This window comes from Pinus tabuliformis, chromosome Q (assembly GCF_031772625.1).
Source record: "Pinus tabuliformis cultivar Carrire ecotype Pingquan chromosome Q, CPIR1, whole genome shotgun sequence".
Taxonomy (NCBI): Eukaryota; Viridiplantae; Streptophyta; class Pinopsida; order Pinales; family Pinaceae; genus Pinus; species Pinus tabuliformis.
Window position 1 is genome coordinate 1,217,612,384 of NC_142296.1, and position 9,971 is coordinate 1,217,622,354.

The following is a 9,971-nucleotide window of genomic DNA, read 5'->3' on the forward strand; positions in this document are numbered from 1 at the left end:
CTGTGTTGAAGCCTAGAAATTCGATGCGACAACATGGGGGATAACCACTTGGTCCGGACCTTAAAAGACGCTCCTTTTCCATTCGGTATAGTGGCTCTGACTAGGAATAGTGGGACCAATTTCCTAGAGTGGATATATTTGATAATGATGTTGGGGTGATATATGATATAATGGAGAGTGATTAAACTAAAGTGATATAATCCAAACAATAAACACATGCATATATCTTAATCTAACATTATCTTACTATAAATATACCCGGGAATAATATAAGCTATGCAATCTACATAAATGTCTTGAAGCAACTAGTAATAAAGATTATTCAACTGCTAAAAGAAATGAAATCGTGAATGATAATTATTTTGGCTAAATAGTTAGATAAAAAAATTGAGAATACTTTATCGCATATGGTGATTGTTCATGTATTCAGTAAGGAATGAGAGCTAAAACATCATATAAAAGTGTAATAATGTAGAACTATAACTCATATTTTCATACATAAGACAATCAAAGAAAGAGTATTGCTAATACATAAATAAAACACGATCATAAGGTAAAAGTACCATATATGAAAGGTACTACTCATGGGCTTAGCAATATTGATCCACTATCATCCAATCAAATACACTCTAAGAGTACAAAAGTGCAATTTCAATAGAGTATATTTCGATAGTAAAAAAAAATAGATCATGTTTCGATAATTACATCAAAACCTTCATAAAAATACAAAAGTATAATGTCTTGTAAAGTGTTTTTGGTAAAATCCTAGACCTCTCTCTAAATGCATGAGAGGGGTTTAAATACTATAAGACATGCCTCAAAAATAGATTATTACATAAAAATCTAAGGAGGTTTCAAACAACCTTCCTTAGAATAAGTGAAACAAAAACTAAAAATAAAAATAAATGATGACAAGCTTTTTGCAAATTGAGTGGCCTTGTTTGGCCATTCAGTCCTTCAGCTCGCAAATGTCCATCATTGGCTTAACCTGGGGAGGTTGGCCAATTCTAGATCTCAATTTCCCTGTGAATACAAAATTAGTGAGAGGTGGTAAGATCTTTTGAGAACAATAGTCAAACAGCGTAAAGTCATCTAATGATTCTGTGGTTTCACCAGAAACGCTAGTATGTTTCCCAATCGATCTTAGTGAGTTTCATGATTTCTTCTGCATTTGTTGGGCAGTTTATTTCCACCATTCTTCCAACTATTTAATGTCTAGGAGGGCATCTAGACTATATTCTCTGATAAGATTGGGAGTGTGGGGGTTTTCATTGACTGCCTCAATGATGTTGTTTATTGTACTGGCCACTCTTGTTGCTGCACTCTATGTCTATTTTAACTACATGTCCAAATCTATAAATAAGATGTCCTTGTGGGACTCCTCGATCTTTGGTAGATCTGCCTTCCTACCTTCTTCGGATTCTTGCCAAGAAATTAATTATGTTATTATTTTGTTAAGATCTTCATATTATAATCTTTGATCACTGACTTGATTGTTTAATTTGTCACTTGATTCACAATAAGGTTTGATTAGCGACATTCTTTGGCTGAATACTTCCTATTGTTGTACCAAGAGACAATTTAACTCAAGTGCCTCTTTGATAAATTCATCTAGTTGAGGACTACCTTTGATTTTTGTCCAATATAACTTGCATTTGGTAAATCTGTGTGTTCTTCACTGCCATGTCTATGTGATGATGTATTCTCATTTGCTCAAAATTGTGTTGAAGTTGTGCAAGTTGTGTTTCTACCTACTTATTGGTGCTTTGCCTTTCTTGCTTGAGTTTTCATTCAAGTAATCGAACTCTTTCTTCATTTTCCTTTAGTAACAGTTGAACCTCTATTGCCTTATCAATTGTTGCAATTTCATAGGCTCCTACATACTGTGATAACTTTGTAAGGTTGTTTGTTGGATTCATCGGGGTGTCTCTCTACACTATCTCCATTGGCTCACTTTCAAAACTTGTTGTTGTCAATTCATCTAACCTTCTTTTCTTTCTCTATAATTTTACTGCAAACTTATGTGTAGGACTGTAGAATATATATAGGGATGGTATTCCTTCAATTTTCAAAACAATTTCGGAAGTTGGATGTGCCGGGATGATCTCAATGTCTTGAAAGGTTACAATTTCTTATATTGTGGCTTCTATATTTACAGCTTGTTGAGTGTGTTGTGGAATCTGGAATCAAGAAATTCCTTCAAGAATAATCTCCATTTGGAGATTTTTATTAAATTGCCCCCACTCTTCTTCCAAATTGATGACTGGAGTCCTTTTAGTTTCAACCTACAAGGGACTAGTCTCCATATATTGTTCAATTGATAGTTTCTCAGTCATTTCTCCATGATCTTCTTCTGTATCTCGTTCAGGGTCTACCTCAAGGCTTCCTTCTTTATTTTGAGATTCATTTTTAGAGTCTTTAGAACCCTGAGTTGATTTCTCCTGTGAGTCGTCATCAGAATTGTATTTGGAACTCTCTTCCAAGCTTATGTTGGCAGTAGGTTCTCTTACTTCTTGAATTTGTAATAGGGCCAAAGGGACTTGTTTGAGCCTTTTATTTTTGTACATGTGGAATTCTCTGAGGTCCTCTAGGTCTAACTTCAGTGATTCTAAGTGAAAAACTTGTGAAAATCTCTCGACTTGCTGAACTAAATCATAAAACAGATCTTCCTCATGACTGAATTACCTGACTTTGACCATGGCCGTAAATTCTTAGCAACATGGTTGGGGTCATATTGTCTACCTGTCAAGGTAGCTAGGTTTAGGGATGTGATGTTATGTATTTATTTAGATGCATACCTGAGATCATGCAATGCGAAACATTATAATGGGAAGGTTGACCAAATGGCTTTCTTATGCTCCTAAAGGGTTTTTGTTAATCCATCACCCACTATCTGATAAGCTATTTCTTGTGCCAGTAGTTTATCATAACATAGTATGGGAGAACATGGGGAACATAAATACTCCTGAAAAATCTAATATAAGTAAACCATTCCTCACCAAATAATCTTGCCACTGGAAAGATGTCAATCTTTGCTTCCTCAGAAAGCCTGGGGGCTTTCTTATAAAAAAATGGTCTCATAAATAGGTAACATGACACCATGAAAAATATTATAAAAATGGGAGCCAAACAGTGATTAGTATCTTGTGATAAATATGGATTGGTGTAGGATCTTTTAAGGTCCATTTCCAGCCCATTTTTGGAAAATGCGAGAAAAAACATACATCATCCATGACATAAGCACTCATGAAAAAGGGAGGGATAATCCAAGTGGAGACAATTCTATGATGCCTGTATTCTCTAATGGCCATGGCTAGGTTATACGACAAAATAGCACTCCAGTTCAAAATGGTATCATTTACAATTGCATCAATCAAGGGAACCCATTCAATGGAAAAATTGGTGGCATCATCTTTTTTGAATAGCTTACACAACATCACAACTGCAAAATTGTATGGGGCTAACATAGATGTGATGGAGTACATACCAGTTTTATCCTGTGTAAACTTGTTGGAGCCAAACCTCCAAGCTTGGATAACGTCCATTGGATCCTCATTTTCTTTAGCGAAATGCTCGATAAAAGCTTTGTCATAGATCTTTTGTTGCTGTGGAAAATGGTACATTTGGCTCCAATTGTCTGATTTGAATGATTCCATAACATCTTGCCTGGAGTTTTCGAACTTTCTATCTGAAGCATCCACTTCATCCATATTCCATCTTACCATATCTTTATATGGTAATATTTTTGGTCTTTTAGTGATCCTGTGTAAAAAGGAGCATGCTTCTTCGAAGTAAGAAGCATCATATGAAGTCATGGAATTCGTTGTTGCCTTAACCTCCAGGGGCCTTGGGTTTTCGCCCTTTAGTACATTGTACATCACCTCCCAAGTTGTAGTTCCTACATCTTTATAACAAGTGGTATTATATAATATCGGTAGAATTTCTAACTGCTCAGGGGTAGTATCCTCTGTAGACTTTTTCCGTTTATTAACCATATTTGTAAGTGTCGTGTTCTTAGAAGACTTCTTGTAATTCAGGCAAATGGAAAAAACAAGATAAAACCGCAGAGCAGTAAATGCAAGTAAAAGCATGATTAGCATAGTAAATTCTAAAAGCATGTAAGGATAGATCTTTTATTTCAAACATGAATAAGAAAGATATCTATCATCTCAAACCGTTAAACGAATAAATTCCTTAAAACCTCATTATCTATACATTAATGCTCACATAATATTTTCTTTATGCCTTATCAAAATGTCGCATCGCATATTTCAAACTAATATTTCTGATTGGTTTGAATGTTCATGTAATAGAGAATTTTTGTGATTGTGATGAATCACAAATCGTAAATCACAATTCTCACAAATCACAAATTGCAATTCTCGCAAATCGCAGATTGCAATTCTCAAAGATTTATAAATAAATTAATTCAAAGTTTATTTAACATTTTGTGATATGCGATAAGTGGGATTATGATATGTCAGACCTGAATGTAGTTCTATAATAGTTTTAATGTTCCATCAGGTCTGTATTACATCATACATCACATTTTCTTATGGTTTGTATGTTTGCGTCCTTTTAAGAAATGTGATGTGATTGCGATAAAGACCTTTGAAGATTAGTTCAAGGCTTAAGTATTCTATAAGCTAAGTGCTACTTATGGGTCTTTTATGGGGATTTCTCTTATTTCATCTTGTGGATTCTACCTCATGACTAATCCCTTTTGTTATCAGATCCTGCGATGTGCAATAAAGCAGGAATGTGTTATCATGAAATGACTTGGTTTGATATCTTGGTTATCCAAATTTTTATTCCAAATGCTTTACAAAAGGAAATCTGTTATTCACTAAAAAAAATATTTGGGGAATTTTTAAAAGGGTCCCCACTTATTAATACAATATTAATTATTAAATCAATAAATGAGGGGAGGTTTGAACAGTACAACAATTGGAAATTCATTGGAAGAACCAGTTATGTTTGATAGTTTTTTGAAACTTCTAAAACTTCCAAAATAAAGATAGTTCTAAAAATAGAAATGACATGAAATTTAAGATAAGAAACATTTCTTTGAATAAGAAAAAAAACTCACCTAATCACAATTCAATTGATATCCTCTTGAAAATGAAAATTCCTTTGTCGATATCATTCTTTACTCAGTTCAAAGATAAAGTGGGGGGTCTTGCAGATTAGATTTTAGATGTACTCATTTGTCACAGGTAGAGCCTCTGCTACTAGCAGGCATCCATATCCTCAACAAGGTTACCACTTAACCATCAATGATTCAGTATCCCATCCAGATAAGAGTGCAATTTTTAGAGATAAATTCAGACTCATATACTTATTCTCCTCTTTATTTTTTAAACAGTTTATTTTTCTTCTATTTTTTTTTCTCCTTAAAAGTCACTATCCAGGTTTGGTGTCCAAATAGTGACAATTCCATTCATTGGTTGTAATTCAACTAAAAAAGTTCGCTCATGATGAGACCCCTTGTATCTTGATTAAAATAATCTCAACCCATTAGCCTGTTTTGATATGCATTATTGATAATGTCAGTCTATTATTTCCCTATGAACATGGTAAATCGGCTCTTAATGAGACCTCTTATCTTTTAAGTTTTAGTATATTTTAGAATTACACTCTAAAAGGAGAAAATTTTACTGGATGTGGAGAATAATTGAATCCTTAAGAGTTTTCTGGATGACAATTATAGAGTTAAAGGTTCTTATCTATAGAGAGTCTTTGATTTGTTAAAGATATTTTTCTTCATTGATAATAGAACAAAGGTCTCTTTATAAAGTTGGGGTTTCACAAAGAATAACTAATTTTGGTCAAGTAGATTTCGTAGAGATACAACTTAGTTTATTTTTCAAATGTCATAATTATTTCCTTAACAATCTCTACTTATACAAGCGAAAAATCAAAATATTTAAAGATATTTTTATTGTGTGGCCAAAAGTAAATACTATTTAACTTTTATTTTCCTAGGAAAACTAAAGGAAATTGTGTACAAGGGATAAAATATGTTATCTTCTATGAAAAATATTTCTTCAAAATATGTCCATTCACAAGCAGAGAATCTCTCTTGCCTGATAAATATTGCAATATAAACGTTGACGGGCCGATTTGTTCTACAATCTGAAATGGGCTGAGCCACATTATTTGGAATTTAGTATGCTTACCTTTTTCCTTTTGTGATTTATCCTTCTTTAATACAAGGTATCTGAGTCGAAAAGATTTAGGACTTACAGAATTTGCATCAAAGGAAAATTTTACTAACTATTGATGATGTGCATGTATGATCTTGGCTTTATCTCTTTCTTCTTTGAGTTTGAGGATTTGTGATTGACTTAATTACATAGAAGAGGAAGGAGTTTCTTCAATAAATTGAACTAGGGTTAGAGAGGGAATAGCTACATTTGTAGGATGAAATTCTTTCCCATAAACCAAATTAAAAGGAGAAGTGCCTATTGAGGCCTTTTGTGTTATTTTATCTTCCCATAGAGAAAATTTTAAAGACTAATGCCAATTTTTTTGGCTTTGATCAATAGTTCATTTGATGATCCTCATGAGGTTTTTATTTGTTGATTTAGCTATACCATTTCCCTGAGGATAATAGTTAGCAGAATATTTACGTTTAAAACCTCTTTTGAGAGAAAATTTTGTGATAGCATTGACTGTGAAATAGGATTCATTGTCAAACATGAGGGCAGTTGGTAGACCAAATCTTGTAATAATAAATTTATCGATAAATTCAATAATGTTTTCAGAATTGGCTACCTTAAGTGGAATTGCTACCACCCACATAGTGAAGTAATCAGTTGTTGTAAGGATATATTTATGTTGTTTTGAAGAGTGAGGAACGATCCCACCTATTATGTCCAGTCCCCATTGCTCAAATGGTTGTTCAATGTTTACCGATTATAATGGAAATGTGGATTTCCTTTGTCTTCTAGCAGTTTTTTGACAGATTTTTCGCTACATATTCGTGTGCATATTTGAATAAGGTTGGCCAATAATATCTAGCATGCAGGATTTTATGCATTGTTGTGTCTCCTCCAAAATTTCCACCAGCTAGTCCATCATGGAGTTCATGTAGAACCTTTTCTACCTTAGATTTTTCAAGGCACCTAAGTAAAATAGAATCATAATTCTTCATGAACAAGACATCATTGATGATTTCATATTTATTAGCTTTTAATCTCAAATCCATTTTTATTTTGTAACTGAGGTACATAGGGGCATATCCATTTTTAAAATAAAATATGATATCAACATATTTAGATTCAGCATCTTTAAGGCTTACCTCACATATTTGTATATCATTACTTGAATCTTCCGGTGCTGGTAAGTTGGATGCTCATGCTAATGTTCTGCAAAATCCTTGACCTCTAACAATTTTAGCTAGTCTAATTTCAATGTCAAATTCTTGTAGTGTTGTTACCCAATTTCCTCTTTTCTCACCAAATTCTCTTTGCATCAGTAAATTTCTCACTGATGAGAATGGAACCATTACTTTAGTGTGAGTTTTAAGGTGAAAAGGTCTGTAATGTTTTATCTATTTGAAAATAGCAAAATCCTACTTTTCAACATCTGAGTAATTCAATTCATCACCTTGCAAATTGGAGCTAAAGAAAGAAATTGGTGCTTCAACTTTCTCATCATTGACTTGTGTCAGAATAGCTACATATGATGTTTTGGAAGCAAAAGTATATAAAATAAAATGATTACAAAAATTCGAGTTGCTAAAGAGGGAGCATTTATAATTTCTAGTTTTATAAGATTGAAAGCTTCATGCTCAGTATGTCTCGATTTAAAAAAAATAAAAAATTCTTGATCATATATAGGAGGGGTAAAACAATTCGTGAAAAGTCAGGGACAAATCTTTTAACAAACTTTATTTGACCTAGGAAATATTGCATGGATTTTTTGTTGTGAGGCAAAGAGATTTCACAAATTTCTCTTATCCTATCTGGATCTATGTGAATGCCATTTTTAGATACAATAAACCCAAGAATTTTACCTTCACTTAAAGCAAAGAAAGATTTCTTTGGACTTAGAGAAATTCCATATCTTTTACAATGTTTAAAGATTTATCTTAAGTCATTTAACTGATTTTTGTGCTTCTTTGAATATACAATTATATCATTTAAATAAATAAGCATTGTTTTATTCACCGAGCCTTTGAAATCTATATCCACGGCTCTCTGAAATTTTGCACCAGCATTGATTAATCCAAATGGCATATTTTGATATGCGTATGTTCCCCATTTGGTTCTAAATGTTGTCTTTGATTGATCATCTGGATGTACGAGAATTTGATTGTAACCTAAAAATCCATCTGGAAAAGACATTAACTATGGGCCTCCAACTTACTACAATATCTATTCCATAGGAGGCAGTGGAAATTTTTTCTTCTGGCAAGCTTTATTGAAATTGTGAAAGTATATACAAATTCGAATATCACCATTCTTTTTCCTTACTGCAACTAGGTTAGAAAACCACCTTGAATGTCTCACGGGAAAAATTATTTTGGCTTTGAGAAGTTTATTTAATTCATATTTAATTTGATTCTCTAAATTTGGATGAATCTTTCTCAACTTCTGTTATGTACGCTTTTCGTCGGATATCATAGGAATGGTATGTTGAATGATGGAAGTATAATATGTCTTAATATCATCATAATTCCAAGAAAAAATGTTTTTATATCTTCTCAACAAATGAATGAAGGCTAATCTTTCATCTGGTTTAAGAACAAGATCTAGATTAATATATTGAGGTTTAAGGTTAGTTCCAAGATTAATTAATTCAAACCTCAGTGTTGAGCTTTGAAGCTTTGAATTATTTGGTTTCTTGAATCTATCCTTAAGATCATACAGATCTTCCAGCTTGACTACAGATTTAGGTATGGGATTTACACTTGTTTTTTGCTTGAGCTGGTTATCGTGTTGGTCCTCATCTATTATCTAGTCATCATATGAGCCTTCAGATGTTAGAAAATTTATGATATCCATATCATCATTAAAAACTCACCAATTGGTGATGTTATCGAGAATAGAAGGTCTAAAAATTAATTCTATAGAAAATCTATCAGGACTATAATCTCCTGGTGGAATGAGCTTAGATGCAATGTTAGCCAAAAGATCGATGCTTGAATTTTGAAGTCTTGGAATTGGGGAAATGTTAAATTCTAGGAAGTTTGAGGTGAGGTCTTGGACTAATGATTGATAATGTTTCAAATGTCTAGAAAGACAATGAATAATATTCCCCACCTGTTTCATTATAATTTCTGAATCTCCAAATACTTGAAGGTATTTGATATCAAGGCCTATGGATTTATACAATCTTTGAACTAATGTTTCATATTCAGCAGCATTATTCGTGCATTCAAATTCAAGTCTGCATGCCAACACAATTTTTTCTCCTTCAGGGCTAACCAATATGCAACCTGTCTCAGCTCCATCAAAATATAATTTCCAAAATAAAGAATTGGGTACAAGTTTATCTACAAAACTGATGCATTTAGAAGAATTTGTTTGTGAAAAATTTCCTATTTGTGATGTAACAAAATTTTCCAAAAAGTGTGAATTATTTGCATTAAAATTTCCAAAAAATGATTCGACTGAATAATTTCCAATGATGTTACTATTGTATGTGACGGGTTCATTTTCTCCTTCTGGTTTAGTGATGATATACTTTAAATGTTTCTCATGAGCGACCTTTATTTGATTTGGCTTACCATTATAAGGAAGCCATATAAGGGACCAACCTGTTGTAAAATAACCATGAAGCTTTTTAGACCATTCTCTACTAAGGATCAAGATGTAGAATTTAAGAATATTGGCCACAGGAATGTCAATCACTTGACATACTTTCAGTTTTTATGAGTCTAATGGTAACCTCAGTGATTTCTCCTATGACTTCGTCTTGAGTTTGATCTAACTGTACAATGCGAACAATAGATTCCCGGTGTT